This window comes from Trichechus manatus, unplaced genomic scaffold, assembly GCF_000243295.1.
Source record: "Trichechus manatus latirostris isolate Lorelei unplaced genomic scaffold, TriManLat1.0 scaffold00232, whole genome shotgun sequence".
NCBI lineage: Eukaryota > Metazoa > Chordata > Mammalia > Sirenia > Trichechidae > Trichechus > Trichechus manatus.
This window is the reverse complement of record NW_004444168.1, coordinates 1,356,423-1,365,898: the sequence shown is the minus strand read 5'-3', so window position 1 is coordinate 1,365,898 and position 9,476 is coordinate 1,356,423.

Genomic DNA, 9,476 nt, shown 5'->3' with positions numbered 1-9,476 from the left:
CAACAACAAAAAAGCCCTGGCCCAGATGGCTTCACTGGAGAATGCTACCAAACATTCAGAGAAGAGCTTATACCAGTACTACTGAAACTATTTCAGAACATAGGAAAGGAAAGGATTTTTCCAAATTCATTCTATGAATTCAGCATAACCCTGATACCAAAATCAGGCAAAGGCACCACTAAAAAAGAAAACTACAGACAAACACCTCTCATGAATATAGCTGTAAAAATTATCAGCAAAATTCTAATCAATAGAATTCAGCATCATATTAAAAAAAATACACCATGATGAAGTGGGATTCACACCAGGTATGCAAGTATAGTTCAACGTCAGAAAATCAATCAACATAATCCACCACATAAATAAAAGAAAGAATCACATGATTATCTCAATTCCTGATTAAAAAAAATCTTAATAAAATAGAAGGGAAATTCCTCAACATAATAAACGGCATCTATACAAAACTAACAGCCACCATCAATTTTAATGGAGAGAGGCTGAAAACATTCCTCTTGAGAACAGGAACAAGACAAGGATGTCCTTTATCATCACTCCTCTTTAACACTGTGCTGGAAGTCTTAGCTAGAGCTATAAGGCAAGAAGAAGAAATAAAGGGCATCCAAACTGGTAAGGAAGAAGTAAAGCTGTCTCTATTTGCAGATGATATGATACTATACATAGAAAGCCAAAAGACTCCGCAAGAATACTACTGGAACTAATTGAAAGATTCAGTGGAGTAGCAGGATACAAGATAAATATACAAAAATTAGTTCGATTCCTATATACCAATAGAGAATGGCAAAAAGGAAATCAGGAAAACAATACTATTTATAATAGCCCGTAAAAAAGTAAAATACTTAGGAATAAATCTAACCAGGGATATAAAAGACCTATACAAAGAAAACTACAAAATACTCCACCAAGAAACGCAAAGTGATATACATAAATGGAAAAACATACCATGCTCATGGATAGGTAGACTCAACACTGTAAAAGTGTCAGTTCTACCCAAAACAATCTACAAATACAATGCAATCCCGATCCAAATACCAACAGCATTCTTTAAAGAGAAGGAAAAACTAATCATTAACTTTATATGGAAAGGTAAGTGGCCCCAGATAAGTAAAGCATTATTGAAGATGAAGAATAAAGTTGGAGGACTCGCAGTACCTAACCTCAGAACCTACTACACAGCTACAGTAGTTAAAACAGCCTGGTACTGGTACAATGACAGATACATTGACCAGGAACAGAATTGAGAACCCAGATGTAAATTCATCCACCTAGGGTCACCTGATCTTCGACAAGGGCCCAAAGTCCATCAGCTGGGGGAAAAGACAGTCTTTTTAACAAATGGTGCTGGCAAAACTGGATGTCCATCTGCAAAAAAAATGAAACAGGACTCATACCTCACACCATACACAAAAAGTAATTCAAAATGGATCAAAGACCTAAATATAAAACCAAAAACTATAAGGATCATAGAAGAAAAAATAGGATCAACGCAAGAGGCCCTAATATACGACATTAACAGGATACAATTCATAGCTAACAGCATACAAAGTCTAGAAGATACGATATCTAGAAGATATCTTCTAAAAACTAAACACTTATGCTCATCAAAAGACTTCACCAAAAGAGTAAAAAGAGAACCTACAGACTGGGAAAAAATTTGGGGCTATCACAAATCAGACAAAGGTCTAATCTCTAAAATCTACAAGAAAATTCAACACCTCTACCACAAAAAGAAAAATAATCCAGTTAAAAAATGGGCAAAGGAAATGAACAGACACTTCACCAAAGAAGATACTTAAGCAGCCAACAGACACATGAGGAAATGCTCGCAATCACTAGCTATTATAGAAATGCAAATCAAAACCACAATGATAATACCATCTTACTCCAGCATTACCGGCACGAATGAAAAAGACAGAAAATACCAAATGTTGGAGAGGCTGTGGGGAGACTGGAACTCTTATGCACTGCTGGCAGGAATGCAAAATGTTACAACCATTTTGGAAAACTATATGGCCCTTCCTTAGAAAGCTAGAATAGAAATACCATACGATCCAGCAATCCCACTCCTAGGAATATATCCTAGAGAAATAAGGGCTGTCACAAGAATAGACATATGCACACCCATGTTCGTTGCAGCATTGTTCACAATAGCAAAAAGACAGAAACAACCTAGGTGCCCATCAACAGATGAATGGATAAACAAACTATGTTACATACAAACAATGGAGTACTATGTAACGATGAAGAACAATGATGAATCTGCCAAGCATCTCACAATATGGATGAATCTGGAGGGCATTATGCTGAGCGAAATAAGTCAGTCACAAAAGGACAAATGTTGTATGAGACCACTACTGTAAAAACTCATGAAAAAGTTTCCTCAGAGAAAGAAACAATCTTTGATGGTTATGGGGGAGGGGTTGTGATGGAAAAACACTAAATAAACAATAGACAAGTGGTAACTTTGGTAAAGGGTAAGACAGTACAAAGTGCTAGGGAAGCCAGCACAGCTTGTCCAAGGCAAGGTCATGGAAGCTCCACAGACACATCCAAACTCCCGGAGGGACTGAATTGCTGGGCAGAGGGCTGTGGGGACCATAGTCTTGGGGAACATCTAGCTCATTTGGCATAACATAATTTATAAAGAAAATGTTCTACATTCTACTTTGATGAGTAGCATCTGGGGTCTTTAAAGCTTGCGAGCAGCCATCTAAGATACTCCACTGGTGTCACCCCGTCGGGAGCAAGGGAGTATGAAGAAAACCAAAGACACAAGGGAAAGTTTAGTCCAAAGGACTAATGGACCACAGCTACCAGTCTGAGTTCAGCACAACTATATGATGCCTGGCTACCACCACTTACTGCTCTGACAGGGATCACAATAGAGATTCCCGGACACAGCTGGAGGAAAATGTAGAACAAAATTCTAACTCACAAAAAAAGACCAGATTTACTGGCCTGACAGAGACTGGAGAAATCCCAAGAGTATGGCCCCCAGACACCCTTTTAGCTCAGTAGTGAAATCGCTCCTGAGGTTCACCCTGCACGCTTCAGGACTCCCTGTGGTGTAAGGCTGAGGCTAGACTTGAGCAGAAACAACATCTTTACTTTCCTTCTTTACCTATTTATTCTCTCCTGTTTCCCTTATTTCCTCACAGGAAAACTTTGCAAGAGCACTCCCTCAATAAATCACTTGTACAACTGTTACCATCTCATGCTCTGCTTCTGGGGAACCCAACTTAAGATAACTCTCCATTCCTTCAGGAAACCTTCTTCTGCTACCCTTGTTCTGGGACAGGCTTTGTTTACATTTGCACTGTCGGTATCCTGTGCTCCTCCACTACAGGGCTTTTCATATTATACTGCACCTGCTGGTCGACATTCTCATTTCATTAATCCTGGCAACCACCTGGCTCACTGCATCTGCCTCATAACTGGTTCTCAGTCTGCAGTCTCTCCCTCCTATGTGACCTTTGTAGAATAAAAGTTTAGTCCTGCCGCTTATAGGCTCAAACACTTAGCATTTTATGCCAACCCTCAGCATAAAGACCAAACTCTTAAGCATGATTTATAAGATTTTTCATTATTCTAATCTGACTTTAGAAGCTTTCTCCTCTTGAAAATCTTCCTGACCCCATAAGGTTGGGTGAGATGCTCATCTTCTTTTCTCTCATACTTCTACTATGCTTAACTTCCTCAAACAATATATGAAATACTCACTTTTGTATTTCATCTCTTTCCCTAAACTGTGGTTTGTTGAAAACAAAGATTAAATCCTTCTTAATTATCATTTACTTATTGGTCCCCATTACAGTAGCTGTCCCTTAGGAAAGTTTAAGAAATCTTGTTACATGTACAATGTGAGGAGTGAGCCTTATCCTTCACAGCATTATCGATATTAAAAATGGCAGGCATCATTGATAGTAGAGGTGCCCTTCATAGTGCTCCATGGGTGATAACCATATGAAGAGGGACAGGGGAGGACGAGGAGGTGGATGCCTCCAAGAAACCTAGAGCACTTTGTTTAAGAGTATATGTGAGAAATGCCTAACTCCTGAAATAGTAGGTGAGACTCAGGTCAGGGCCAGAAGTCCCATAGTGTATCATTTATCTAGCTTTTGTAGGACAACCGGTGACCATGTGTTGCTCTCAGCAACACTAAAGTTATACATACACTTAATCTTCAGGTTACTGTGTCCTTTTATATATAGAAAGAGAAAATCGACATTCAGGAAGATTTCTAAAATAGCGTTAGAGATTAGATACAAAGAAGATCGAAAGGAGAGGATGTTCAACTCTAAGAAGATCAGTGAAGGCATCACAGAGTAATCTGTATATTGTCAATGCATCCATTTTTTACCTTTTTTTTTTTTTTATCACTTGTTAAGTGCTAGATACTGTGTTTGACCTGGGTAATAAGCAATGAATAAAAAGCACCATCAACCACAGTGACTTTTATATATTAGGTTGTCAATGTGTGTGTTGAATTAATTAAGAAGTGAAAATTTCAGAAAAAGTCTTGGGTCATGTCCAGCAAAGAGAGGGGAGGGTTAAGTGCAGACTCACGATTTTTCATTGACTGACTGAGCTTCTCTGCCAGGCTGTGCTGGTTCATGGTCTTCAGGGTCAGCTGGGTTACAGCCTTGGAGTATTCCTCCCCATAGTGCTGGATCAGTAGTTCAGCAAGCCTCACTGGGGTTGCTTGCTCCAGAATGCCCTGAGAAATGTGGTTGTATCTTTCAGCAAGAGCTATGTCTGTCAGTTGGAACTTGAACTTTACCAACTTCCCCTCCGTAAAGTCCTCAAGGATGTTAAGGAGGTATGTCTTCAATGTGCTCTCCATTCTTTGTAGCTGAATCCTGGGGAAATGATAGTCCTGCAGTCACTGACCTAAAATGGAGACATATCTAGGGATAGTTACAAAAACTACAGGAAAAATATGTGAATCAAAAGGTTTAAAAGACGAAAGAGATAGATAAGGGGAGGTGAGATCAGAACCCACCTTGTCGACAAGAAACCTTGAACCTCAGAATAGATGGCCTGTGTACAAGAAACACCTCAAAACTTTAAAAAAATTATTATAAATTCTTTTCTATTGTTAAAAAATACATATATAACACAACATTTGCCAATTCAACATTTTTCACGTGTGCAATTTAGTGATATCATTACATTAATCATGTTGTGCAATCATCTCCCATAATCATTGCCAAATTTCCTATCGCCATAAACAGAAACGCACTGCTTCCCAAACAATGGCTTCCCCTTGCTCCCTCCCTCCTGATCCTTGTAACCACTAATACATTTGGTTTCTACACATTTGCCTATTCTTTTTATTTCATATAAGTGAGATAATACAATATTTGTCCTTTTTGACTGACTTATTTCACTAAGCATGGTGTTTTCAAGGAATGTTCCTCAAAGCTTTGAAGTAACTTCACTTCTTCTGTAGTAGCTTGCTAGGACTTCCATAACAAATTACCACAAATTAGATGACTTAGAAAAACAAAAAGTTACTCTTTCCCAGTTTTGGGGGCTAGAAATTTGATATCAAGGTGTCAATAGGGCTATCTATGCCCCTCTGAAGGTTCTAGGGAAGAATCCTTCCATGCCTTCCCCTAGCTTCTGGTGGTTGCTGGCAATCCTTGGCATTCCTAGGCTTAGAGTTGCATGACACCAATCTGCTTCTGTCTTCGCATGGCCTTCTTCCCTATGTGTCTCTGTGTGTTCTTTCTTCTTCTTATAAGGGTATCAATCATATTGGATTAGGGCCCACCCTAACCTAATATGGTCTCATCTTAAATTAACTAATTACTTCTGCAAAGACCCTATTTCCAAATAAGGTCACATTCTGAGGTTCTGGGTGAACACAAATTTTTGAGGAACACTATTTAATCCAATATTCCTCCCCACTCCCCAGTCCCCACATATTATGCTCCACAGCTGGAATTTCCAATATTCTCTATTAAATGAGTTTGTGTGTGGGTAATGGGGCAGAATAGTGGTCTTACATAGGTCTGTGTTATCCTGAAAAATGAAAGGAGAAGGGTAGATAAAGTTTTGCCCAGTAGGTAGAAAACAGTAAGCAGATTATGGACAGATAGTGAATGAAAAGTTTAAAACAGAAGTGAAGACATGTATGCATATATTACATGTGTGTATTGGATGGATGGGGAGGTATATTTGGAGATTTCACTTGAATATGAAAATTAAAACTCATTTTTCTGATTTCTCCATAATCACAGGATCCTCAGCTTTTCTGTCTGTTTCCTACTCCTGCTAGCGTGTACTTTTGCCCTATGCTGAAAAATGACATTTTTAGATAAGCAACTATTTGAGGCCAATGACATATTATCATCGCCATATTTTACATCAGCAATATCACCATCTTCCCCCAAATGCCTCCTCTTCCCACATCCAAAGCCTGCCTATTTCCTTCACAAGTTCTTTTTAAACTTTCCCAAAAGGTGTGATGTTATCTAACTTTGAACTCTCACAATTCTAAAGACACTTCTATTTTATCTCATTATTATCGTTTTCTATGCACTTCAATTATTTCTCCCTGGTAGATAGTGAGTACTACTGATTAAAATCAGAGCCCTGGTGGTGAAGTGGTTAAGAGCTCAGGCTGTTAACCAAAAGATCAACAGTTCCTCCAGCCACTCCTTGGAACCCCTGTGGGGCAGTTCTACTCTGTCTTGTAGGGTTGCTATGAGTCAGAATCAACTCAAGGGCACACCACCACCACATTGATTAAATGCGCAACTAATATGTACTGACCCTCAACTAAGTCCCAAGCACTATAGCAGGTGTTTTGCATAATTTGTCTTATTTTTAAACAAAAATGGATATACCTATTTTATCAATAAGAAAACTGAGTTATTGTAATATTTCTAGGTCACATAGTTTGTACATGGAAGTGCTGAAATTCGAACACGAGGTGTTTTTTTTCCAATTCCAGAAACCACGACCTTCCACTACACCAAAGGATAATATACTACTCATCATTGTATACTCTTCAGTGCCCACCAAAATGCCTTTGTTTAATATTTGTAATTGTCAGAAGTACTTTAATTTTTGCTTATTTTCCCACATTACTGAAAATTCTCACCTAAAACTCGCCAATTATTTTCTCACTTTCAATGCCAAAAAGCACATCAAGTAATTGTTTAGCACTATGAATTCACCCTTCAATGATCCATGTGCTGGAGATCTAATCATGAACAAGAGAGATAGAACCCCTGTCCACAAGGAACTCCCATTCCGGGGCATGAAAGAATGGTGGGAAGAGAAAGACAGTAGACACATACAATATATATAGATTATTTCTAGGGCTGATAAAAGCTTTGATGATGATGGAATAGTGTGAAGTGGTAAGACATTACTAGGAGGAGGAGTATAATAGACTGTTGGGGCAGATTACTCTGAAGATGTGATAATTAACTTTGAACCTGAAAGAAAATAAGAAGATTCATACATGAAGAACTGGAAGAAGAATCTTCCAGTAATCTTCTTCCAGTAACAAGGAAAAGCAAATGCAATGGCCTGAAACAGAAGGTAGCTTGGGGACAGGGTGAAGAACAACGTGGCTAGAGCAAAATTAAAAACCAGAAGAGAGAAGAAGATGAAAGTCAGAAGACTATAATTCAAATAACAGCTTTTAGTTCATGATAAGGATTTTGGCTTTTATTTTACGTGTTGTTAGGTGATGTTGAGTTGGTTCTGATTCATAGTGACCCTATGTACAAAAGAACGAAATACTGCCAGGTCCTGCAACATCCTCACAATCGTTGTTATGCTTGAGATCATTGTCCTAGCCAATGTGTCAATCCATCCCTTTGAGGGTCTTCCTCTTTTTTGCTAAACTCTGCTTTACCAAGCATGACGTCCTTCTCCAGGAACTGGTTCCTCCTGATAACATGTCTAAACTGTGTGAGATAAAGACTTGCCATTCTTGCTTTAAAGGAGCATTCTGGCTTTACTTCTTCCAAGACAGATTGTTTGTTCTTCTGGCAGTCCATGGTATATTCAATATTCCTCTTCTGATACCCATTTTAGTCTTGTCTTTCTTTCTTGTCTTTTTAATGACCTCTTGTTTTCTTCATGTATGATGTCTTTGATGTCATTCCACAACTCGTCTGGTTTTCGTTCATTAGTATTTAATGAGTCAAATCTATTTTTGAGATGGTCTGAAAATTCAGATGGAACATACTCAAGGTCATACTTTGGCTCTCATGAACTTGTTCTAATTTTCAACTTCAGCTTGAACTTGCATATGAACAATCGATGATCTATTCCACAGTCAGCCCCAGGCCTTATTCTGACTGATGACACTGAGTTTTCCATTGTCTCTTTCCACAAATGTAGTGATTCCTGTGTATTCAGGAGGCCTTGAAGGTGACTTCTAGGTTTATGATTTAGGGTAAAGGATGGGTAAATGTTGGAAGAATTCATTCACTAAAGTGAGGGACCACAGGCAGTTTTGGATGTAAAGGAAGATGATTGGTTCAGTTTGGATATGTTTAGTTTGAGATTAAAATAATGGTTAACATGAGTGCTTTGTATTTTGTAGACAATCTTCTAAGTACCTTGCATGTATTATTTAATTTAATGCTTATAACAATACTAGGAGATAAGTACTATTTATATTTTATAGATGATGAATCAAAGGTGTGACTTGTCCCAGGTTACTCTGACTGTCTGGTTGTGGGACTAATGCCCTTAAATACCACATCAACTTTCTAGTGGAGAAATCTACTATTTATTGAGTTACACAGTCCTAGCTCCAGAAACACGTCTGGGCTGAGGAGCTATATCGGGGTATCATCAGCATATAGATGATAGTCAAAACCATAAAAATTAGATGCCATTACTCAGGAAAACATGTGTTAAGAGAAAAGAGTAATAGATAAAGGGATCTGTTGATATTCAGTTGATATTCAGCTGTTTGTGGGATAGCCTTAACCCCTTACCTTCGAGTCGGTTCCAACTCATAGCAACTCTAGAGGACAGAATAGAACTGCCCTATAGGATTTCCAAGGCTGTGAATCTTTACAGAAGCAGACTGCCACATCTTTCTCCTGTGGAGCAGCTGGTCAGTTCAAATCACCAACCTTTTGGTTAGCAGCCAAGGGCTTAACCACAGCACCACCAGGGATCCTTGCTTGGGATAGTCTTATCAACTGTTAAATATTGAAATACAGTGCTTTTATACTGGTAACAAAGATTGTTCTCTGACCCCCATGTGTCTCTCCACCATAGGTGCTGCAAATACAAAGAAGGAATGCTAAGCTCTGCCCTCCCAAATCTCACAGTATCAAAGCACAGAAGCCAATATGCTGCTTGGAGGTCCCAGGACCCAGGAATCACTGGATGAACTCTGCCAAGGGCATGCCTTTGTGCCCACAGTCTTGCCAGTTCACCATGTAGCCCCTGTGGTTGCCATTCACTAGCCCCAA